The sequence below is a fragment of the Danio aesculapii genome, chromosome 11 (genome assembly GCF_903798145.1).
Source record: "Danio aesculapii chromosome 11, fDanAes4.1, whole genome shotgun sequence".
Classification (NCBI taxonomy): domain Eukaryota; kingdom Metazoa; phylum Chordata; class Actinopteri; order Cypriniformes; family Danionidae; genus Danio; species Danio aesculapii.
The window spans coordinates 13,452,288-13,478,417 of record NC_079445.1 but is presented as its reverse complement, the minus strand read 5'-3'; positions in this window follow the sequence as shown (position 1 = coordinate 13,478,417).

The following is a 26,130-nucleotide window of genomic DNA, read 5'->3' as shown; positions in this document are numbered from 1 at the left end:
ACTTTGCAAGTTTGATATGGAAAACAAACTCCCGAGGACACGTCAGGTAAATCTTCAAAGGGAACAGTGTACTTTATAACCTCATTCAAATCACTCTGGGTACGTTGTTTCACTTTCTTAACAATAAAATAAAAACATGATAAAAGGAACTGCCTATTTTTATTTTGATATTAGCAATTTAACGGACACCACAAATGTTAAGACGTCATGTAGCCACATGTCTATATGACCGTTACCTTCATGCATATTCATAACAAAACGGAGCCTATAACACAACTGCCTCCTTTTATTTTCATTGGAAATACGAAACATACTCTGTCTCTTTGACTGAATATCTGTTTTAATAATCAATAATTGCCATTATAAAAGTATAACGTACAATAAGTTTATACAATATAGGAAATAAAGGCAAGCAATCAGTCAATATGCAAAATCAGTGTCTGCGGTTAACTTATCTTTGCCCTCAGCCAAAACGCGTTACCTGAGAACAAGTAATGAAAAATCTACTTTTCAAGCTGTTTGGACAGACATGTGTGTAAGTAGAGTGTATAGACTGTCATATTGGGGTGATATAAACACACACAGTCCTTTTTTTTTTCAATTTAACAACATAAAAACGGTGGACCAACTGGAGTGGTTTTCAGACCGATCACAACTTGACGTAGGAGTGCAGTCCCCCCGCCCACCAATATTGATTGACGCGTCACCTAATCATTTTGTCATTTCACGTCTGCCATTTTCAGCTTGTGAGTCAAAACGATGTCACTACTAAAGGAACACCCTTGCTCTATTTTTAGATGCAAGGCTCATTAGGCTCAACACAAGGTCAGCATTCATCACATGATCGCTGTAATCAGAATTATTGTTTGTAACTTAGTTTGTTTGTAGGTAGGTTTGCAAACTAGTACTTTTCATTGCGTCTATCTTAAACTTCAGCCGTTTGCATATCTCAAGGTCACAGAAGCTCCCTGTGAGTGTGATCTTAACTAGGTTTGAAAGTGAAAGTGAAAGTGCAAGCGCCTTTGCCTCACGTGAGTGTCCTCCATTGGAAATAAAATAATAAACTTGCCTGCAGGTTGCACAACAGAAGTGCTGCTCGGCGCCATGCATTTTAGAATTCCAAACATAGGTTTCTATCAGGGTACACACAACGGAGCTTCAAGTCAGCGGCTGTTCGTGGCGCCCAGCCAGGATTCGGGACACTTCATGTTTCTGCCGCGCCACAGAGCTCCATCTGAATAGCTTCATTTTAAATAACATGAATGTCCATGTCTGGTGTTCCATGTCACGGCTCTAAGCGGGTCATCCGATGCCTCAGTCAAAGTTAATTCAGTGTGCGTGGTTATTAGTGTCGGTGTACACGCTCGGAACTTTAAACTAGCACACAGTTGGCTGTAAAACTATACAAAGACACAAATGATTGTGTACTCTCTGCTTGGTCTGTGTCCGAGTCGTACATGTACGGTTGAATTTTGATCCTCTCATTCATGCCGCTTGCTTCTCTCTGTCTGCCTGTCTGTTGCAAACACAGAGCGGGGGAGCTCTTGGCTCCGCCTCCTTGTTACGTTGGGCGGGAATTTGAAACTAATTTTCATATGAAGCAACACACCCCTAAAACAGCGAGCTGTGTACACGCCCCCAAAATGACACATTATAACACATTATAATAGAAAATCTGAATTGTGTTTTGAACTGAACCTAAACTGGCACACTCAGAAGAACCATAATATTAATATTAAATCATAAAAAAGGGTAAACTATGTGCCCTTTAAAACTAAAACATATTAGTATAAACGGGGCCTTAATTTGGTGTTTCCCCTTTAAGAGGGTGGGGTAGTGTCTGCACTGGAAGAGTGCACGAGAATAGCTGATAATAAAAGAGCGCTCCTGTATTTAATCTGTGATTTATTATTTTTTTTCTTTGACAGGATGTTTTACTATAGTTTATGACCTAAAAGCTCTCATTTGGCCATCTTCTTTTAATCTAGGCTTCTTTTAAAACAGTAGGCATCTTAATGCGGGATTCATGCGTGATTTATGCATGTGATGTATGCAATAGTTTTATATTAGCTTACATTGGTTACATGGCGGATATTGCTCTCTCTCTCTCGTTAACATGCTTAAATATTCGTGCTACACAACAATATAAAAACTTTTTTGTCCTAGTATATGAAATGTAAGGTTTGGGATTCTGTTGAAGTCTGTTCTGAAATGAAACCATCAGCTATGGTTTTTAATGATGCATGACTAGCATTAACAAGTGAAAATTCGTTCTACCTGCTTACACTGCAGACACAAGGGCACAGATCCTCTAAGATGTAGAATGCACTCAAAACGGCTGCATAGAGAGACACTGCATGCGCTGCTGAAGATTGTGGGTGTTTACAGCGGTTTGACTGATGAAATATGAATTTGTAGCTCAATTGTTAGCGGTGCAAAACAGCATTTCCAATTGTTTACATCCTTGTTTATGTCCTCGCTACAACATACCATTAACTCTAGAGACTGGGCATGTAGTATCAATTTTAACAAATAAATATACTTACAGATTGTGGCTCACAATCCACAGCTTCGTCGGTTGAAGGAGTTTTAGCTAAATCCAGCACTGAACGGGAGATATTCTGGAAGCTGTCCTTTGTCAAATGCTAGCTAAAATTTTTGTAACATAATTCAAATTAAATTGTAAGCACTTCTCTCTTTGTGTCAAGTTCTTTGGAAGCCCAAATACAGAAACAGAACAAGCTCTGTGGAATTAGCAGCATTTGGATGGCATTTTAGCTTTTTAGCAGGGTGTGTGCACGTGGTCAATGCGCATAACCAGAAGCCCTTGTGATCTCACTAGCCTGGATGTTTTTTTTTTTTTTTTGTAGTCCCCTAACTGTAGGCTTTGATAAGTTAAAGGGCCACGAAACCCCCCTGTCTCAGCAGGGAGATTTCACACCTCTAGTTTGGAAAACGTCAGGAAAGTAGGTATGTCAAGCTCTGTTTAGGTGGGCGTGTCAGGGGAGGGAAAGAGGGAAGGTTTTGCAAAAAATGGGAGTTTCCGTTTGGGCACGCACTGATTTTCACAGAGACAAAACAAACACACAGGGGAGAAAGACAGTGACTGTGTTTACATGGACATCTGTAATCAAATTATTTGCCGAAATCTTAATTTTTTGACTTTATCTGCAGTTTGGCACTTTCACTTTCATTCAGGAATATTTCATGCACTCCATTTCTCATTTCAAAGCGACTCCATTCCTTGAACCACAACCGCAAGGTAGGTGACTCAGCCAAGGACAACGGGGCAAGATGGGGAAGATCTGGAAGACCATGATCTTCATGTTGGAATTCTCTAGGCAAGACATCTACATGGTGAGTAAGGGATTCGACTAAGGTAAAGGCAGTATCAATCTGTTTGGGATCTCCAGCTGACCCAATCACTGACAGGATGACAGATGGCTCAGCTTCCTGCTCCATGAAGTGATGCAAAGCAAATTGTCTGATCCTGTCACTCTCCTTCTGTGTGATCAAGTCATTAAGAAGTTCGCCATGTGGTCGGCGAGAGAGTCCATCGGGATCTTGATTTTGGCTACCAGCTCTGTACTGTAGCTTAAAGTTATAGGTTGATAAGCTGGACAACCAACGATAACTAACAGCATCGAGCTTCGCTGAGGTGAGCACATACGTCAGTGGGTTACTATCCGTGATGACTGTGAACTCTGCTCCATAAAGATAATCATTAAATTTAGAGGTAACTGCCCACTTTAATGCCAGAAACTCTAGTTTGTGGGCAGGGTATCGACTTTCTCCTTTGTCAGTCCTCTGCTGGCAAAAGCTATTACTCTCATCTGGCCCTCCTGTTGCTGGTATAAAGCTGCACCCAGTCCGGTGGTACTGGCATCCGTGTGGAGCACATAAGGGAGCTTGGGATTAGCGAAACCCAGAACAGGCGCAGATGTCAGTTTCTCAATGATGGCTCTGAAAGCAGTGTCACACTCTGGAGTCCATCGGTCATTAAACTCCTCTTTGGGATTGAAGTATCCTCCTTTCAGCTTCTTGCTCCTGTTCTTTTGGAGCGGAGGGTATCCTGCTGTGAGATCTGTAAGAGGTTTCACGATCTTGGAGAAATCCTGGACAAATCTCCTATAATATCCGGCAAAACCCAAGAAAGACTTCAACTCTTTGAGGTTCTTTGGCTTTGGCCAAGTCTTCAGTGCTTCGGTCTTGGAAGGATCTGTCTCTACTCCATCTTGTGAGACTATATGACCCAGATACTTTACCGATGTCTGGAAGAAACGACATTTCTCAGGAGAGAGCTTTAACCCGTACTCCTTCAGGCGATTGAACACTTGCAACAGCCGCTCTTCGTGCTCTTCTAGAGTCTTTGTAAACACAATAAGATCGTCGATGAATACTAACACCTCTTTTCGATTAAGGTCTCCCATGCATCGCTCCATTAATCTTTAAGATGTGCTCGGCGCATTGGATATTCCTTGGGGCATTCGATTAAATTCCTAGAATCCAAATGGGCAAACAAACGCAGTCTTGCACTTATCGGTTTCCTCCATTTCGATCTGGTAAAATACTGACTTAAGGTCAAGCACGGAGAATCACTTCGACCCGGTTAACGTGGAAAAGACTTCCTCCAAGTTCGGCAGCGCATACGCGTCCTTTATTGTCTGCAAGTTGAGTTTTCTGAAATCAATGCATTGTCTTACTCCACCACTTTTCTTACGAACCACAACGATGGGTGAGGCAAAGGGGGATTCAGACTCACGTATGATTCCAGCTGACAATAGTTCTTGGAGATGAGCTCTTACAGCGTCAACATCTTGAGGATGGATGGGTCTAGCTCGGTGCTTGAATGGAGTCTCATTGCTTAACTTTATCTGATGTTTCACTTTTTTCGTGTGACCATAGTCAAGGTCACGCAGTGAGAAAACCTCAGGCATTGAACTCAGCAGCTTTGAAATCATTTCCTTCCATTTGCAGGTAAAGGGGAATCTCCAAATTCAAAGGTAATGTCTCCACTGTTCTGTTTCTCTCTCACTGGTTTCCCATCTGTAACCTGCTGCTGCTGGCCCACTATTCTCTGGACTGCATGGTTTTCTGCCAACACAATCTTTGGAGGGAGTCATATGCCATTTTGTGTCTCGTTTCTCAACAGGACTGATAACTTAGAGGGATGTCTATGAGGTAGAGAGTGCAAACAGCTTGCAATTAGAACACCGTTCGGCAAGGGAGTTGATGGCGGTTCAAGGGTTACCCATCCTTTTATGTAGGGACCATTCAAGTGAACTCTACCGTCCAAAACCACTGTGCTCTTAGCGGGTATAACTTTCATTGTATTTGCTTTAACTCTCACACATCCAAGGTTTTTATTGGTAGCCTGTTTCCATCTGGCTTCCAACACTTTAAGTACTGCCTGATATCCGCGAAGATTGGACCGACACTTTACTGTGCTCCCAGCACTTTTACTATACAGTGCATCAAGAGAGTTGGTTCCTACTAGGATCTGTGGGGAGCTCGTCAAGTCTGGCACCACCAAAGCCAAAGTAGGAACTTTAATTTCCATTCCAGTGAAGGTCTGGGGAAACTTCAAAGTTAACTCAATGTATCCTAGATATGGTACAGCCTGACCGTTAGCTCCCTCAACTTCCAACAAATTACCCAGTGGTTTCAGAGGATAGTCTGCCAGGTTATTCTCGTAAAACGATTGAGGGATCATGGTCAGCTGTGATCCTGTGTCTAGAAGACAATTCACTTCTCTGTCTCCAATAAATATTTCAGCCGTGCACTTCACTCCTATTAACCCTTTAGGCAAGCAGTTCAAATTATCTGTTTCAACGTTCTGCTTATAAAATTCAGGGCGATAGTCTGAACGTCTGGTCTTCATATGCCCTCCTATGAAGACCTTCTTTAGTTTAAAAACTGGGCAGATCTCCTATACTGAGAGTCCCAATGGCTCTGCTGCTCTCTCAACTTCATCCTTTTCTCAGTAACTTTGTCAGGGTTCGCTGCGTTTTCGCAATTAACGGCCAAGTGTCCATCTTCTCCGCAATAAAAGCAATACCAGGCCCTCGGCCTATCAGTTCTCAATGAGCTTCTCTCGGGTTCACGGTGTCTCACTGTACCAAGGGATCTCTGGGTACTGAACACTTGAGGTGTCTGGCGAATAGCACTTTGAGCCTGCAATTCTGCTACTTTGGCGACTCAACTTTTGGATTTCTAATTCATCTATGTCGCTGGGTTTCGAACTTTGAGCTACCGACTCCTTTACTGCAGCTACTTGGGTGCTAAGCTCCTCCATCATCCCATTCAAAGAAGCTATCTCAGCTTTTTCAGGTAAGACCTTTCTGACCTTTTGCTCAGGTGGTGGTTTCAGAGCTGTGACTTGAGCTTGAATCTCTACTAATTGCTTCCTTAGAAGACCAATCTCAGAATTCTCATAATGGGATGCATCACAGAGACAAGCTGACACCTGGTTGGATGGCACTCTGGGTTTAGTATATACAGCTGACTGTTTTGACATTCCAAGATGTTTTCTCATCCGTTCTTCCTTGGAGGTCTGTTTATCTTCTTGAGTGCGTATGAGCAATGCTAACTCGGAGAAGGTAGGTGGACGGGCCTCTTTTTTCTCAAGCTGGAGGTCTGTCATTAGGTGATTGTCCCAGCAGCCCCTGCAAACTGCTTTAACAAGTAATGATCTTGGTCATCTTCCATTATACCGTTCCGTCTGATAGCTGTACTAAGGAGGACCTGCAGTCGGTGCAGGTAATCTGATGGCTTCTCATTCTGATTCTGAAGAGTGCTCATGAACCTGGCTAACCTGTCCTGAGCGGGGACTACTGGAGCAGGTGGGGACACACAGTTAATCTCATTCTTGGTTGGGTTTTTACTCTCTGTGTTCTGAGCATTTGATACAGGGGGGGAATCGGCGGAATGAGTTCCTGAAATTTTCTCTAATTCTTCCTCGAGGACGCTATGAAAAGGCCTCCCACTCTCCTTGGCGATTGCCCTCAATTCTTCAAGATACCCTTCTGTGGCAGCACAACTAGTGGGCTTGGCATAAACTGAAGAAAGGGTACGCACACGGAAAATGACAGCTGGGTCAGAAAGACTACCCAGACTCAAGGGTAGAAGAGGAAGGAGATTTTGAATTGCGGCTATATTCAACTATAGCGCTTCTGTAAAACTCCGACTCGGGATCGTCAATAATGAGGTTTTGACTAATAGAACCATATCTCTGCAAGTATTTTTCTAGTTTGTTGTCAACTTCGGTTAGCGTAAGGCCTTCAACTAAGAGTGCGTTCTCTACATTAACACATTTTTGTTTTACAATGTCCATTTTCGCGTTGTAAAATACAAATTTAGTTTCTGCAATTCTTTCGGTTGCTGCAAGAACTGGCTCCTGGCTGGCTCGTCAACTTTCTGTAGCACCTGTGACCAACAGATTATTTCGATATCTTAATTAACACTATGAGCTGATCAGAAGACTAGATTCACTCAAGAGCCAGAGTTGCAGCAAGAGAAAAGACACCAGTCAATGGGGTTTGATTGAAAAAATAAGTGCTTTATAAAATCCTTTTCAAGTAATAAATTAATTCAAAATCACAATAACACAGCACAAATAAAATAGAAACAATAAACAAATGTAATTAAATAAACAAATACCACAATACCTTGATAAAACCAAAATTAAACCCAATTTGTTTAGATTACTATATCTAGAATGCTATTATTTAGGATACTATATTTAGAATACTATTATTTTAAATATATATAGTAATATAATATAATAATAACTCCTATATGTATTATTTATCACTTATTGTTACCTATTTACTTATTCAGTTAATTATATTAGCCAATGATCTAGTTATGTTATCTAATCTAATTATATTATCTAATGAATCCAATTGTCTAATAAATCTAATAATCTAATGAATCTAATAATCTAATAAATTTAATTATCTAATAAATTAGTTTCACTTAAGCTCTTCACGGTCAATAATTTCCTTTTCCCAAGGAAATAAACCCAGTTCACAGTTGAAATAAAATAAGATAGTTGAAATAAAAGAAAAGAAAATGCAATTCAATTATTTTACAAAGTAACTCTTTTTTCTTTCAAAACACTCTAAATAAAAACAAAACAGGACTCACAATATCAATTTCTCACTGAAATATTCAACAGGAACAATTTAGCTTTTGACAATTCGAAAAATGTGACTTCTTGGTGTCCATTCAGTAAACAAAACTCAGTTCCACGGGAAAAAATCTGCATTAATCACACATGAATCCCAATTTCAACTTTTAAACTACAATAAATGTATTACAAATAAAATATTCCCACACTTTCTCTTTTGTACATACATTTTCTCAGCATAAAGCACTAAGCTCATTAAACAGCATACAACAGCATATGGGGCACACATTAGCCTGTAGCTGCAGACCGCATGGTTAGCATAACTCCACTTTGCTGCATCACCCTTTGCAGAATTATAAAGCTAAATCTATCTTGAACTCTTATAAATCACAATAAAATAATCACAATATATCCCCTTTTCTGTTTTAAGCACTTATTTCCCCAAAAGACAAACACATTGACTTTTGCTGTGAATACACGATAAAATATAACTATTTAATAATTCACTTACCAAGAAAATGACAAGGATTCGAAACAAATCCTTAATGATGCTAGGAAAAGTCAGATTTCCTTGATTTTCGGCAATCAAATAGATGAATTTGCTCCTCGGATTCAGCACAGCAGACAGTACTAAACGAAACTTCTCTCTGATGACGTTTCTCTCTCTCGAACACTTCTTTCTCGAACACTTTACTCAGGTATCAATTTTCTATATCTCTATCTCTATATCAGTTCTCTAATCTCACTTTTCAAAAACTTATCTTGGGAATCGCGCTAGTTTGTTGTTGCCTCGTTCGCCACTCGTTACACTCTGGCCTCTGTGTAAAGACACAGCTCACTCCCGCGACTCGCGATGACGCAATCCTAATGGGCGGAGCTAACTCTAATTTTTCAATTTCGTAAGTAATTATTATTTTTTAATATTTACTATTGTTCCCCAAATAATATTTGGCTTTCTATTATTTAAATATTATCTAGCAACTATTTTCCATGTGTTATAATATATTTCTCTTTTCTATTTGCAGGTTAAAATGGTTCTAGTAACCTGGGTTACACATGCACCCCATGACAAACAAGATATTGGATGCAAGGATGAACTGCTGGAAGAGTGTAGTTTTAACTAAATGTTTGATACCGCACAGCGAGTGGGAGAAAAAAAACCCTCTGCATTTCTCTGTGACTTAGATGCACTTGATAGGTAGCGTCAGAAAGCTGTGTGTGTATAGAATATCCTGTCACAAAATGCATTGAAAATCCTACATGACGGAAATAGTTTGATTAAGATGTTTACATTCAGAGAGCAGCATTTACAGCGGATTTTTTAGTCTATAGTATTGTACTATAATATTGCAGTGATATTAACATACTGTAAACTTGGTAACTAAATCACTTTGACTAAGGTATGTACTCAAAAACTGAAAGAGTACTGCTGATGATATGAACTAACTTTGCAATCTGAATGAACAAACAAAGAGCACTGATCACACAAACTTGCCAAATCTGTAGCGACAGGACAAACAACACCAACTGGGACCGTGTCTTTTTTAAAAGGAGATGAGTGGCAAATCCGGATTTCATCATTTCCAGATGCGAAAAGCTCGTTAAAAGCGGGTTATGTTAACATAGGATCTACACATAAAATTATTTTAATAAACATATATAAATATTTAATACACACACACACAATATAAATAAATATATAAAATATATTGTGCAGATAAAGTTTCATTTTTTTCTTGTTCTTTATATATATATATATATATATATATATATATATATAATGTCAGCTTTAGGTATGGAAGAAAAGAGCAAGAAACATGCTGCTCGCAGGATGGGAGAAGATGCAGAACGAGCTTCATGCTGGATATGGAGTAAGATAGAGGAGGAAAGCTGGAAGCCATAAGTAGATGGGCAGTGACTTGGCCACCACTGCCGACCCACCAGCTTGAGAGTGTTGTGGTAAGGGACGAAACACTCAGTGAAGGTTAGGAACCACCTGATGACATCTACTTGTGGAAGAAAGCTATGGTTACATAGTAGAGTAACCAAAGGAAGCACCAAAAAGGTGTATGTCACACACATACAAAAAAAATTAAACATATATATATATATATATATATATATATATATATATATATATATATATATATATATATATATATATAAGAACAAGAAAAAATTAAACTTTATCTGCAAAATAAAAGTTTAATGTGTGAACCATACTAAAACAGTAGCAATAATTGAATACAATAGAACAACAAAACACTAAAGAATATATATATATATATATATATATATATATATATATATATATACATACACATATATATATATATATATATATATATATATATATATATATATATATATATATATATATATACACATATATATATATATATATATATATATATACGTATATATATACGTATATATATATATGAATTGCTGAATGCCCCATTTGTAAATTGCTTTGGATAAAAGCGTCTACTATATGACCTAATGTCAATGTACAATACCACAATTAAGATAGTTTGATCAGCATTATAGTAAAAGTTATTTATGAAACTTAAGTTTAGATTAAAATGTAGTTGTTTTTTTTAGCTGAGTGTGCTAGAAACTTAGCTGGTTTGGGCCAGACACAGCCAAATAAATTACACTATAACACCAGCAGATGGTGCAAAATCCTGTCTTAATGAGATTTATTAACTCAATTGAAACGGTTACTATGTAACCCTCGTTCCCCGATGGGGGGACGGAAATGTTATGTGGAAACTTCCACTATGGGGATTTCGTCAGAAACCAAATATCTGAAAGATATGATGGCGCCGATGACGATGGCCGCCTCCGTGTCATGCTCTGCAGTAGTGTTTGTGTTTTTGTTAGTTTGTCCTGTCTCGAGTCACATTCCTACAATTACTTTCACCAGAGACGAATTGTTGGACATTCGGGCATATACACTACCAAATATTTTTCCATACCTGGATTTATCTGATGTTCTGTTGGACATTGTAGTCGGAGGAGCGCAGTGCTACTCAAACGCTTTCAAGCGCGCAGACGAGGAAAGCGTGCAGGCGCACTTGTGAAACTCAGACAGCGCGGATTTCGGACCGCGTTGCCTAGCATCCATCTGGCAAATCTCCGCTCTCTACCCAACAAAATAGACGAACTCATTCTGCTCTCTCAGATAAACAGGGATTTTCTGCATTCAGCTGCTCTGTGTTTCACGGAAACCTGGCTGAACGACACCATTCCGGACAACGCGCTTCACCTACCGGGCTATCAGCTGTTTAGAGTGGATCGCGACGAAGAATCAACGCGGAAATCGCTCGGTGGCGGGACGTGCTTTTACATAAATGAAAGGTGGTGTACAGATGTAACAGTTTTAAAGAAGATGTGCTGTCCAGATCTCGAAGCACTGTTTATTAACTGTAAGCCTTTTTACTCCCCGTGCGAGTTCTGCTTGTTCATCCTCGTCAGTGTTTACATTCCTCCGCACGCGCACGCGAGCCTGGCAATACAGAAACTAGCTGATCAGATCACGGTGATAGAGCAACAACACCCGGACTCTGTTTTCATCATTCTCTGGGATTTTAACAAAGCAAAACTATTCCGTGAACTGCCAAAATATAGACAGCATGTTACATGTCCCACAAGAGACAGTAATACATTGGATCACTGCTATACCACAATAAAGGATGCATACCGCTCCATCCAACGAGCAGCTTTGGGACACTCTGACCATTGTTTGGTTCATCTCATTCCAACCTACAGTCAGAAACTGAAAACAGCCAAACCTGTATTAAGATCTGTGAAAAGATGGTCTAACACCTCACTGACTGAAGTGTTTTTGAAGCTGCTGCAAACGATCTGGATGAGCTCACAGAGACTGTAACATCTTATATTAGTTTCTGTGAAGACGTGTGCATTCCTACCAGGGCTCAACTCACATACAACAATGACAAACCATGGTTCACTGTAAAACTCAGACAGCTACGTCAGGCCAAGGAGGTTGCTTACAGAAATGGGGATAGGGCCTTGTATAAGCAGGCCAAATACACACTGGAAAAGGAGATCAGAGTCGCAAAAAGGAACTATTCTGAGAAACTAAAGAGTCAGTTCTCTTCCAGCGACTCAGCATCTGTGTGGAAAAGTCTGAAAAACATCACAAACTACAAGACACCATCCCCCAGCACTGTAGACAATGAACGACTTGCAAACGACCTAAATGAGTTTTACTGCCGGTTTGAGAAAACCCCCCACACCCACTCTGAACTGCTCTTCACGCCACCCTTAACACCGCCACCACCCATACCTGCACTTCAGTTTAGTGAAGAGGAGGTGCGCCAGGTCTTCCGGAAACAGAAGAGGAAAAAAGCACCAGGACCAGATTTTATAACACCAGCCTGTTCTGTTCTCACCAAATCCTGTGCTGACCCACTGGCCCCCATCTCAACATCATCAGCATCAACAGCTTCCTAACGGACAGGCAGCAGCTGGTGAAGCTGGGAAAATTCTCATCTAGTATCCGCACAATCAGCACTGGCGCCCCCCAGGGGTGTGTCCTCTCCCTACTGCTCTTCTCCCTGTACATGAATGACTGCACTTCAAAGGACTCCTCTGTGAAGCTCTTGAAGTTTGCAGATGACACCACACTTATCGGCCTCATTCAGGACAGTGACGAGTCTACTTACAGACAGGAGGTTAAGGAGTTGGCTGTCTGGTGTAGTCACAACAACCTGGAGCTTAACACGCTCAAAACAGTGGAGATGATAGTGGACTTTAGGAGAAACCCCCCTGCTCTCCCCCCACTGAGCATCATGGACAGCATTGTGTCAGCAGTGGAGTCATTCAGGTTCCTGGGCACCACCATCAAGTGGGACACTCACATTGACTCCATTGTCAAAAAAGCTCAACAGAGGCTGTACTTTCTTCGACAGCTGAGGAAGTTTAACCTCCCAAAGGAGCTGCTGAAACAGTTCTACACCTCCATTATTGAATCAGTCATCTGCACATCAATAACTGTCTGGTTTAGCTCATCTACTAAATATGACCTCCAAAGACTACGTCGAATAGTTCGGACGGCTGAGCGAATCACTGGTACAACCCTTCCCACTCCCCAAGAACTGTACCTATCCAGAGCGAGCAGAAGGGCTGCCAAAATCACTCTGGACCCCTCACACCCAGCACACTGCCTCTTTGAACGTTTACCTTCTGGTCGACGCTACAAAGCACTGCTCACCAGAACAGCCCGACACAGAAACAGTTTCTTCCCTCAGGCAATCCATCTCATGAACACTTGATGATAATAATTGTGGAACCAACATCACTACTTGCCATACACTTTTATACACATATACACTTATTTAACAACACACTTACATGCCAATTTGCACATAACAGCTGCACATATAATGTTGTATATAGTAATAAACACGTACATACACTTGTCAATCTGTATATTTGCACTCACTACTTACTTCTATTTTTTTTTAATATTTTTATTAGCTGTTTTTTGTCCTGTCTCTGTTATCCTGTTGCACTGTAGAAGCGCTGTCACAAAAACAAATACCTCGTATGTGTGAACATACCTGGCAATAAAGCTCTTTCTGATTCTGAGTGATAAAATTGTGATAAGATTGATAAAATTCATAAAATGTCAGCATAAACAGCTGGCAGCAATTACAATCAGAATTGTATAAAGATGCCCACCGTGCATCGCTGAGTCACCTTTTCTAGCTGAAGAGCCTGAACAGCTGTCAGCTAAGGGGCAATCGCTGTGGCAAAAGAACATAGCATTTCTGTTCCCCCCCTCGGAGAAAAAGGTACATAGTAACCGTTTCGTTCCCCAGCGGGTGGGGAACTTCTATACTCTGTGGAAACTTTCACTATGGGGAAATGTTTGGAAAATGCTACAGTGATTGAACCTTACCACGTCACTGGTGAGAGGTTAGCCAAGCTCTCAGCATGAGCGCACCATCCTTGCCAGAGCCCTCCAACGTGCCCCCTGGCCATAACTTACCTGAGAAGCTTAAAAGGCTTTGGTATATTTTTCGGGGAGTCGTAAGAATGCGGTTTGTATGTATTGTATGGGATCACCAGTGGGGATCACGCATAGCAGGCACCTATACCCAGAACATGGGCTGACCAAACGGGCATACCAACAACGTAATGGGACAGGCTCCTGAATCCTCTGCTGAGTCAGGTGTTGGGGGCCTCGGAGGAACTCTAGGGTTCTCCAAATGGGGAACTCAACTTGGCAGAGTTAGAAAACGCATGTATCCCTCTTTCACTAGTGTTATCCAGCACACGTAAGGAAAATCAGCTGCACTCAAAGAAATTAATCTTACGAATATATTAGGTGTCGCTCAGCTCCGCAGTCTCTCAGGTGTCACGTGCTTGAGCCCAAGAGGAAGTGATATTCCTAGTCGAGTGCGCTCTCACTCCCGAGGGACACGGCTCAACCTGGCACAGCAAGGCAGATGGCATCCACTATCCAGTGGGCCAACCTCAGTATGGATACGGCACTTCCCGTCTGCCGATCATAACAAAAAAGGAGCTGCTTAGAGTCATAAGCTCTAATGCGGTCGCCTAGCGCAGAGCACGAACAGGACCAAAGAAAGGGGCTGGGTCTGCCTCCTCCGTGGGCATCGCTTGCAGATTCACTACGTAGTCTAAAAGAAAGCGCTTTAGGAACCTCGGGCACCTAGGTGGGCAAGGGTCTCAGGAAATCGTGAGAGTGGGCTGGCCCAAATTGCTGGCACACTTTGCTGACCGAAAATGCCTCATAATGCCCGACCCTCTTGACCGATGCAATGCGACCAGCAGAGCTGTCTACCTGGACAGAAATCTCAAAGATTCTGAGTCGAGTGGTTCGAGCAGACCTCTCCTAAGAGAAATCTCCAAGTGGGTATGAGAGGGGGACAGGATAATTATTTATCCAGTGTCTTGCGCCTCTGGGAACTAGATGATAAGGCAATGCTTTCCCAGCATGCCACCATCCCTGCGTCCTTAGAGCGTGGATGGTCATGACGCCAACCCCTCAGTGTGGAAGGGATAGCCTTAGCTCCAGCCAGATGAAGAAGGATAGCATCACACTGATCTGGCAGGTTTGGGGTCCTTCTTGGAAAGCAGCACTCCACACAGTGAATAGACTCCACTTCAGGGCGTAGGCATGCCTGTAGAGGGTGCTCTAGCCTGAGTGACGGTGTTAACCACTGAACCGGTAAGTCATCTAAGTCCGCTCTCACGTGAGGTTCCAGAGATCTGGGCACGGGTGCCAAATGATGCCTGTGCCAGAGAAGAATGCTTCTTAAAGGGGATATGCCAGGGAGGAGCCATCACGAGGAGAGAGCTGAAATACAGGTCCGATTGAGCCAGAGAGGTGCAATAAACAGACCTGCTCCTCGTCCTCCCTGACGTTACACAGTATCTGCGCGAGTAGGCTCACTGGAGAAAAATGCGTATTTACGCACCCATAAAAGCTGGACAGCTGAGAGTGGAGGCTCCATTTTCCCAGGCTCGCCGGGGAAGAATGGGACACAGCGATTCCGCCGAGTTGCAGCCTTGTGTGAAGGCAGCCTCTTGTGAAGACCGACGAGTGTAAAGACCATCGACTCTACCTGCGCGACTCCACTGAGCAAAGACACCGACAAAGCACTTGAGTACTTTTTACTTCATTATTTTACTTTATCTCTGCACTCATTATTGTCTTCCTTGCACTTTTATAATGTGTTTACTAATTCCTGTTGTTACTAACACTCGCAAAGCATGGGAGGTACGCTGCAGGCGCAATCCTCACAACCTTCGATCAATACATGTATCTGCTATCTCACAACTCTATCTCTCTCCGTGGGCCTCTGGAATTGTCAATCTGCTGTTAACAAGGCAGATTTTATTACCTCCATAGCCACTCATTCTGACTATAATCTCATGGCTCTAACTGAGACCTGGTTGAGACCGGAGGACACTGCTACACATGCAGCTCTTTCTACTAATTTCTCTTTTTCCCACACTCCTCGTCAGACAGGGAGAGGGGGTGGGACTGCACTACTGAGTTCCAAGGAATGGAAATTCACTCAGAGACCGTCCCTGCCAAAAATCAGCTCCTTTGAATTCCATGCAGTCACCATTATCCACCCCTTCTACATAAATGTGGTTGCAATCTACGCCCACCGGGTACATTATGTCACTTCTTAGATTAATTGGATGTTCTTCTCTCATCTTTTTTCTGATTATGACACTCCCTTTTTGGTACTAGGTGACTTCAACGTTCACATTGAAAGACCTTAAGCTGCTGACTTCCAGACTCTGCTTGCCTCTTTTGACCTCAAAAGAGCAACTACTTCTGCTACTCAAAAATCAGGGAATCAGCTAGACCTTATTTACACTCAACATTGCTTCGCTGATCAAACACTAGTAACTCCACTACAAACATCGGATCATTTCCTTCTGTCTCTCAACATCCACATTACTCCTGAGCCACCACACACTCCAACTCTAGTTGCCTTTTGCAGAAACCTACGCTCTCTCTCACCCAATAGACTATCCACCATTGTTTCAGACTCTCTTCCTCCATCTTGCAAACTCTCTGCACTTGATACAAACAGTGCCACTGATACACTCTGCTCCACATTAGCATCATGTCTAGACAGACTATGTCCTCTTACATTTTTGTGGTTTCTGGCTTTTCTCTTAATGAATCAAGCTCAGACTGGGGTTATGAATATCAGAAGAATATACTTTATTGGAATATTTCCCAAAAAAGCAGAGACAGCCTGGAGCAGACCCATCTCTAGTCTCACTCCAGGACAAATCCAATGTCCCTCAAATTTGCTATGCCCTTTATCCTTGCTTCCTCCCACCTTTGTGTTTTCACAGCTGTTTACTGGTTCAACAGGCCTCTCCCAATTCCTACTCTTTTACGACCCCTATTTAAAGACCCCTCTTCTTGTTGGCCCTTATAATTTACAGATCTAATATAATCATCACCGTTTTTCCACATAGAGTTCACATTTGGTAATCATGACTAGTATCTATGTTTCAAACATCTAAACTGGACTCTTCTCTCCCATACAGTATGTGTCTTTTTAAATATACATGACAGTTTCAACATGTGTTGTATACATTTCATGCCTTTCCGACACAGATGGTTCTCAGTGCATCCCCAAGTCCTCTCTCATGCTCTTTTGTGACCCCTTTGCCTTAACCTATCACCTGTTTTCAAAGATATATAATGGCAGATTCGTAGGGCCCTCCACTCACCCAGTTAAATGTGTCTTCATATAGGTTTAGTACATAAAAATCTTCTTCAACATCCAGGCCAGCCCGTGCCAGTCCTCCGGCACCCTGGCTCTCTGATGTTCTCTGAGAGCATCACTCAAAACTTCGCGCTGCAGAGAGAATTTGGCGAAAAACTAAAAATCCTCAAAACTCTTCTGTCCTCTTTCTCGGCTGAGGTTACTTTTGCAAAGCAGACAAACTTCGGTCAGAAAGTCAACAGTGCCACCAATCCTTGCTTACTTTTTAAAACATTTTCCTCCCTCCTCTATCCTCCTCCACCACCCGCATCCTCCACACTCACTACTGATGACTTTGCTACATTCTTTTGCACCAAAACTGCAAAAATCAGTGCTCAATTTGCTGCACCTACAACAAACACGCAAGATACACCACCAACACCACACACACTTACCTCTTTTTCCCAGCTCTTTAAGTCTGAGGTGTCCAATCTCATGCTATCTAGCCATGCAACCACCTGTCCGCTTGATCCCATTCCCTCTCATCTCTTGCAAGCCATTTCTCCTGCAGTCATACCAACACTGAGTCACATAATTAACACTTGACTCTGGTTTATTCCCTACTTCATTTAAGCAGGCTAGGGTAACCCCACTGCTAAAGAAATCCAACCTGGATCAAACGCTACTTGAAAACTACCGACCGGTATCCCTGCTTCCATTCATGGCCAAGATTTTGGAGAAAGTAGTGTTCAATCAAGTCCTGGACTTTCTTACTCAAAACAACCTCATGGACAACAAGCAATCTGGCTTTAAGAAAGGCCACTCAACTAAGACTGCCCTGCTCTCGGTCGTGGAGGATCTCAGACTGGCTAAAGCAGACTCTAAATCATTTGCCTCATCTTGCTGGATTTATCAGCTGCTTTTGACACTGTAAACCACCAGATCCTGCTATCTACGCTTGAGTCACTGGGCGTTGCAGGCACTGTTATTCAATGGTTTAGATCTTACCCTTCTGACAGGTCATTCAGGGTGTCTTGGAGGAGAGAGGTGTCCAACCTACAGCATCTAAACACTGGGGTACCTCAGGGCTCTGTTCTTGGGCCACTTCTCTTCTCCATCTACACGACATCTTTAGGACCAGTCATCCAGAAACATGGATTTTCCTACCACTGCTATGCTGATGATACCAAGCTATACCTTTCTTTTCACCCTGATGATCCCTCGGTTTCAAGCTCACATATCAGCCTGCCTGTCAGACATTTCACATTGGATGAAAGATCATCATCTTCAGCTTAACCTTGCGAAAACGGAAATGCTTGAAGTTTCTGCTAACCCGACTCTACACCATAACTTTTCAATCCAGATGGATGGGGCAAACATTACTGCATCCAAAATGGTAAAAAGCCTTGGAGTAACGATTGATGACCAACTAAACTTCTCTGACCACATTTCTAGAACTGCTCGATCTTGCAGATTCGCACTCTATAACATCAGAAAGGTCCAACCCTTCCTATCTGAACATGCAGCTCAACTCATTGTTCAAGCTCTTGTTCTCTCCAAACTGGATTATTGAAACTCTCTAATAGCCGGGCTTCCAGCTAATTCTATCAAACCTCTTCAGCTGCTTCAGCACGCAGCAGCACGAGTGGTCTTTGATGAACTCAAAAGAGCACATGTCACTCCGCTACTCACCCGTTTGCACTGGCTGCCAGTTGCTGCTCGCATCAAATTCAAAGCTCTGATGTTTGCTTACAAAGCGACCTCTGGCTGTGCTCCTTCTTATCTGCTCTCACTTCTGCAGATTTATGTGCCCTCCAGAAACTTGCGTTCTGTGAATGAACGTCGCCTCGTGGTTCCATCCCTAAGAGGGAAGAAATCTCTTTCCCGAACTCTCGCATTCAATCTGCCCAGTTGGTGGAATGAACTCCCTAACTGCATCAGAACGGCAGAGTCACTTGCTGTCTTCAAGAAACGACTAAAAACTCAACTATTTAGTCTCCACTTTCCTTCCTAATCTATAACTGCCTCTCTGGCTATACCACTAACTGTACTCTCTCAAGAAAAAAAAAAAAAAACATTACTAATGCTTTGCTTCTGAGACTTTACACACCTGAAACTTGTCTATAGCACTTACTTACTGCTGCTCTCATAGTTGTGTAAATTGCTTCCTTGTCCTCATTTGTAAGTCGCTTTGGATAAAAGCGTCTGCTAAATGACTAAATGTAAATGTAAAATGTAAATGAGTGAGCTGAGACATGCAGCAAGAGCAGATGCCCTCTGGCGGTCGATATACATGCCATCGACCAGCATGTGTTTCCCCTCTAGCACCAGTAAAAAAAACGGCGCAGTGCGAGATACACTGCCAACAGCTCCAGACAATTAAAATACCAATGCAACCAGGTTCCTTTCATGGAACCGCAGCTACATACTCGCAACAAATGGCCCCCCAGCGTGTACTGGAGCCATCCGTTGAAACTATGATATGCCTGGACACTTGTTCTAGAGGCACATATGCCTGTGGAAATGACAGGTTCTTCCAGATGCTGAGGGCGCGGCGACACAGCGGAGTGGCAGTCACCTGGTGCGTGCCCGCATGCCATGTGCGTCTGCCGACCCGATTGTGAAGCCAATGCTGAAGTGGTCTCATATGGAGCAACTCGAGCAGCGTGACAGCAGCTGCGGATGCCATATGCTCCAGGAGCCACTGAAATAATATCAGTGGGACCACAGTTTTTCTATCGAGCTCTCTGACAGGTCCGCATCAGCTCGGCACGCTCTCGGGCAAGGTGCGCCATCATGGTGATCGAGTCCAACTCCAACCCGAGAACAGAGATGCTCTGCATGAGGGCGAGCCTGCTCTTTTCTCATTTGACCCGAAACTGTAACAGGTCGAGGTGCTGGAGCACCCTGTCACTGTGCATAATCAATTGATCCCGCAAGTGAGCAATAATAAGCCAGTCATTGAGATAATTAAGTATGCAGATGCCCACGAGTCAAAGGGGCGTTAGGGCATACTCCACGAGCTTTGTGAAAACCTGTGGAGACAGGGAGAGCCCAGAATGGAGGACTTTGTTCTGCCATGCTCGATCCTCACACACAACCGCTAAAACTGTTGGTGGCGGGGGAAAATGGAGGCATCAACATACGTATCGCTGCAGACCAATCCTGAGGACGAACGCACCAGGGGATGTGGTTCTGCCTGAACTTTCTGAGCAGCTGCTTGTAAGGCAGCGGATCAAAACATGCAGAACTAGAATTGGTCATAACCCACCGCTCTTTTAGGGCACGTACTTTAGGGCACTAGCGGTGGGGCATCACGGGATGAGAGAGCTCACCCCGGGAGATGCGCGTCTCGAGGAAGAGCGGAAGATAGGAGGTTAATCTTAACTTCCTCCCAAGAGCCCACAGGGAGAAGGGAGCCCATCCTCTGGCACTCTCGGAGCCTGTGGCAAAGAGCACTGATCCTGTGAGCTGGAAGGCATAGCATCCCATGCTAGCAGTGTTCGGGCTGTCACAGCCGGAGAAAGGAGAAATTGCTCTTATAAATTTTTTAGGTAGCCAAACGGTCATAAGGTAATGATATGGTCCGTGGGCCTCAGCCAGGGAAAGAGCAACCCTTCTTTTCTCTGAGTGGCCCATCTCAGTGACGCGGAGTTGTCATTTTAAAATTATATTAAAGACACATCTCTTTTCATTAGCATACACATAAAACACAAATGCTGTTGAAATCTAGGCAAGGCAAGGCAAGTTTATTTATATAGCACATTTCATACACAGTGGCAATTCAAAGTGCTTTACATAAACAGGAATAAAAGAAACAAGTATAAGAGAAATAAAAACAAATAATAGAAATGGTAAAAATAAAAATAAAATAAAATAAAAGCTGATAAAATGTGTTATAAAAGAATTAAAAAGAAGATAAAAACATAGAAGTTTGATCTGTCGGATGTAGCACAGTGCTCATTCAGTAATGGCACAGCTAAACAGATGTGTTTTCAGTCTTGATTTGAACGTGCCTAATGTTGGAGCACATCTGATCATTTCTGGAAGCTGATTCCAGCAGCGAGGGGCGTAGTAGCTGAAAGCCGATTCACCCTGCTTTGACTGAACTCTTGGAATTTCTAGTTTATTTGATCCTAAAGATCTGAGTGATCTGTTAGGTTTGTATTCAGTGAGCATATCTGTAATGTATTGAGGTCCTAGGCCATTTAGTGATTTATAGACGAGTAATAATACTTTAAAATCTATTCTGAATGTAACAGGGAGCCAGTGTAAAGACCTGAGGACAGGTGTGATGTGCTCTGATTTCCTGGTTCTGGTCAGAATTCTGGCTGCACCGTTCTGGGTGAGCTGCAACTGTCTGACTGTCTTTTTGGGAAGGCCAGTGAGGAGGCCATTACAGTAATCCACCCTGCTGCTGATAAAAGCATGAACAAGTTTCTCTAAGTCTTCACTGGAAACAAAGCATCTAATTCTTGCAATGTTTTTGAGATGATAGTATGCTGATTTACTGACTGCTTTGATATGACTATTAAACTCAGATCTGACTCCAGAGTCACACCAAGATTCTTGACCTTATTTTTTGTTGTTTGACCCTTAGAGCCAAGGTACGCATTAACCTTGAGAACCTCATCTCTGTTCCCAAACGCAATCACTTCAGTTTTCTCTTTGTTTAACTGAAGAAAGTTTTGGCACATCCAATTGTTAATTTCATCAATGCATTGGCAGAGGGTGTCAATGGGGCTGTAGTCATTAGGCAGTAAGGCTAGGTAGATCTGAGTGTCATCAGCATAGCTGTGGTAGGAGATTTGTTTTTTTCTCATTATTTGGTTCAGAGGGAGCATATAAAGGTTGAACGGGAGTGGTGCCAGAATCGAACCTTGTGGGACTCCACATGTCATGGGTGTCCACCTCGACCTATAGTCACCTATACTGACATAGTAACCTCTTCCTTCAAGGTAAGATCTGAACCATTTAAGGACCGTCCCAGACAGCCCAACCCAGTTTTTCAGCCTATCCAGAAGTATGCTGTGATCGACAGTGTCAAATGCGGCACTGAGATCGAGCAGTACCAGCACTGTTAGTTTGCCTGAATCTGTATTTAGGCGGATGTCATTGATTATCTTTATAAGGGCGCTCTCTGTACTGTGATGTGGTCTGAAACCAGATTGAAAATTGTCTAAACACCCCTTGAAGTTTAAGAACTTGTTAACCTGGTTAAAAACAACTTTTTCAATGATTTTGCCAATGAAAGGGAGATTTGAGATGAGCCTGTAATTGCTCAATATGCTGTTATCCAGGTTGCTCTTCTTCAAGAATCTTCTTCAAGAATCTAAACAAAAATCCTCTGCATTATTTAGGGCAACCGGAGCAGGGAACACTTTCCAAAAGACATTGTAATTTGAACGGCATCTGCGCTTATGTTAGTCTTTTTTTTATTATTCCCAAGGTTTTCATAATCCTGGACCAGGCAGTATTCTGAGCAGCTGCTTTGGTGGTTATGGAGGAGTGAAGAGCATGAGACTAATCCCTGTAAGGCCCCAGTAACAGACGAGTCCTCGCATTGATCCTGAAGGGACAGCCTGTACACCAGCAGGTGACCTCTCCCACCTGCAGCTTCTCTACGATGGATGTTCAGCACTCTCCAGCCACCGGCGCCTAGACTGCAGCTCTGCACAAGACGTTTGGCTATAGGAGAAATGGTCATGCCCAACTGAGCCTGGTTTCTCTCGAGTTTTTTTAATTCTTCACTTTCGCCAATTAGTGAAGCTTTTTCCTCGCCTCTGTAGCCACTGGTTTACATGGTTTGTGACCTGTGGAGCTGCGCATCGATGGATTACTCCAGTGTTTGAACTCTCAGCAGTGAATATTAAACCACACTGCTCTGAACTAAACTGAATTTCAACACTAAAAACTAGACTCACACTGTTTCAATTTACTATAATCTTCTATGTGAAGCTGCTTTGACACAATCTACATTGTAAAAGTGGTATAGAAATAAATAGAATAATTGAATTTTCTTTAAGCCCGCCAATCGCACTTGACTGCTCTTTCACCATGATGAATTCCTGGGTGAATTCCCCCTCTGTGTCGCTTAACAGGCCAGCCTGGGATATGGGAGTGTTAAGAAAGCAAACTTTGTCAACATCACGCATATCTGCCAGGTTTTAGACAGAGGTGGCGTTCCTGGACCACTAGTGTTGTCATCGTCCTTCCCAGGGCACTCACAGCCGACCTGGTATTTTCAGAGAAAAGTCGGTCGCAATGTGTATATTAAGCCTGGGTCGGAACCTTCCTCGTGCCGCTGGGCCAACTCCTGCACCAGTTATAGCAAGCAAAACGGAAACAGCCTGGCCCGCAGCAGTGTAGGCTCTGGCCCGAGGGATGCAGATAACCTACTGTACATGCTTTGGACGGAAACAGAGGCTAACCATACCAGGAAGGGGCATCACATGGGCAAGATTGACCGAGCTAGCATGCTCGACCTTGAGGTTTACCTTGTGCCCCCTGGCTGATCCGTCATTGAGGAAAGTAAGGGTGGAGCGCATGCAGAGCAGACAGAAAAAGGTTCCCTCAGCGCTGTGTTGCAAGAGAGGGGAAATAGAAGTGGCCGCTTTAAGACTGCTATTTACGGGAGTTGTATTCCATAGCGAGGTGCATTGTGAGTAGTGTAGTTCGACATGCATGCTGGTACGACGTGAGCTCTTGCTGTGTGCTGAGCGGTTGAATCAGAGGGAGAAAGTTTTATTCGGTTTTGTTTTATGTTCACTCCAGTTAATCCGCCCGGGAGCTGTTTTGCACTGTGAACCTGACAACACTGAAAGAAGTAAAGAAGGGCATGCATTGATTACTTTTGTCCGTCTTATCATTTGCACGAGCATGAATTAACGAGCTGTTACTCTGCCACTCGACATCTTGAGGGCTAGAGTAACTGGGGGCTAGAGTCCAGGATTCATTCATTGCAAATGGCGAACTGTAAAACTGAACTAGACTTTGCCAGAGAAGAAGTGAAAATGGCGGGCACTCGGGAGAGTACGCGCGTGGTGAGGAAACATTCTCATTTAAATACAAACAGCCTCTGGAATGCTGCGATGTCAGAAAGGACAGACAATGATGAAAAACGAACACATATATCATTTGTTGACTGGCTAAATTAAATGGATGCTCAAGTGTCAAAGACTGATAATAATAACAATTTTGCTCAGTGTCCTACATGCGTCTCAATGAGCAGGCCCACCTGTTGCTGCAAGTCACAATTATCACAGCAAACAGCAAGAGCAACCTATCCATTTATTAGTGGGGTGGAAAATGAGAATATGCAAGACAGTGGAATTGATACACCGTGCTATACACAAAGTACGCCAGGAAATTTAAATTACTCACACTCAATGTGTACATGTTTTACAGGCAAACTGACGCTTTAAGGCACACCTACAATAAATTGCCAACCACATAAACATGATGTCTGTGCAGCTCAGCATAGTATTTGTGAGGATGAATATAATGCTGTCTTTTCCAGTGTATGACTGTTGTTTCCCAGAGCATACTAAATCCAGCCAGCGTGTAAGGAAACCACGTCAGAGATTCTATGACATGTCGTCAGACAGCGGGGAGGAGTGCAGTGGTCACAGAGATAGGATCTCCACACTTCAACCAGGTCAGTTTGATGGCTCTACTTCATGGAATGAGTTCCGAAACCGATTTGAGGATCGTACTAGAGCTAACCATTGGTCTGAGAGGACAATGACTGTGCAGATGAGGTTTTGTCTAAAAGGTGCAGCAGGTTCAGTGATTCACAAGAACCCCAGGTCTAGTCGTTGGGATTATGCCCGCATAGTAGAGGAAGTGGAGGCAGCATACGGCCCTTCATACGAACACACTGCTGCAGTTGGAATAGAGCTTAGGCAGAGGGTCCGCAGGGCAGGTGAGCCACTCCATGCATTAAGGGACGACATTTACGAAAAAGTCTCCATTGCTTATGCAGTTTGCTCGGAGAGGGAACAGGACTCTATTAGTGACAAAGTGTTCACTAATGCCATGGCAGATGCTGATATTGTGCATAGACTGCTGGAGGAGCGACCGCGTACCCTGGCCCGCACCTATGATATTGCACACAGGTATGAAACCACACGTAGAACTGCCACTAGTGTAACACAACTTATGCAATCTACTGTAAGACTGACGGAAAGAAAAACTAGAGCAACAGCAGTACGTGAATGTCCAGATCAGAGTGATGAGGAATATTCAGTGCCATCAACCGATGTGTGGAGACAGAAAAACTCAAAAGCAGAATTCAAGCCTCATCATCGAAAATTGAACAAAAGAGATTGTATGCCACAACTGCCAGGGCATTGGTCACGTGAGGCGCAACTGTCCTTCACCCAGGCTCAATCTGGAACGTGTGACTCTAGCATTTCCTCAGCCTACAGAAACCCAGCCTACCTCCACAGTTCTCAGAGTTAAGGGAAGCGGGCCAGAAATATTCATGGAGAAGCATCAGGTGATGGTGGCATGGATCATAATTGGTGCCCAGTCGAGTAACCGAGTTCCTGTTCCTAGACTGTTCAATCCAGGTACTGTTGTTGTGAAGGTGAGGAAGGGAGTCATTGCTGGAATCCTCCAGCCTCCAGAAAGTTCAAGAGATCTGAAGGAGGCAGAACAGCGTGAGCTTGCAGAGATTCTTCATGTTTACGATGATGTTTTCTCCACTGGACCGACAGATCTCGGCCGCACAAACCATCTCCAACATGACATTCAAAC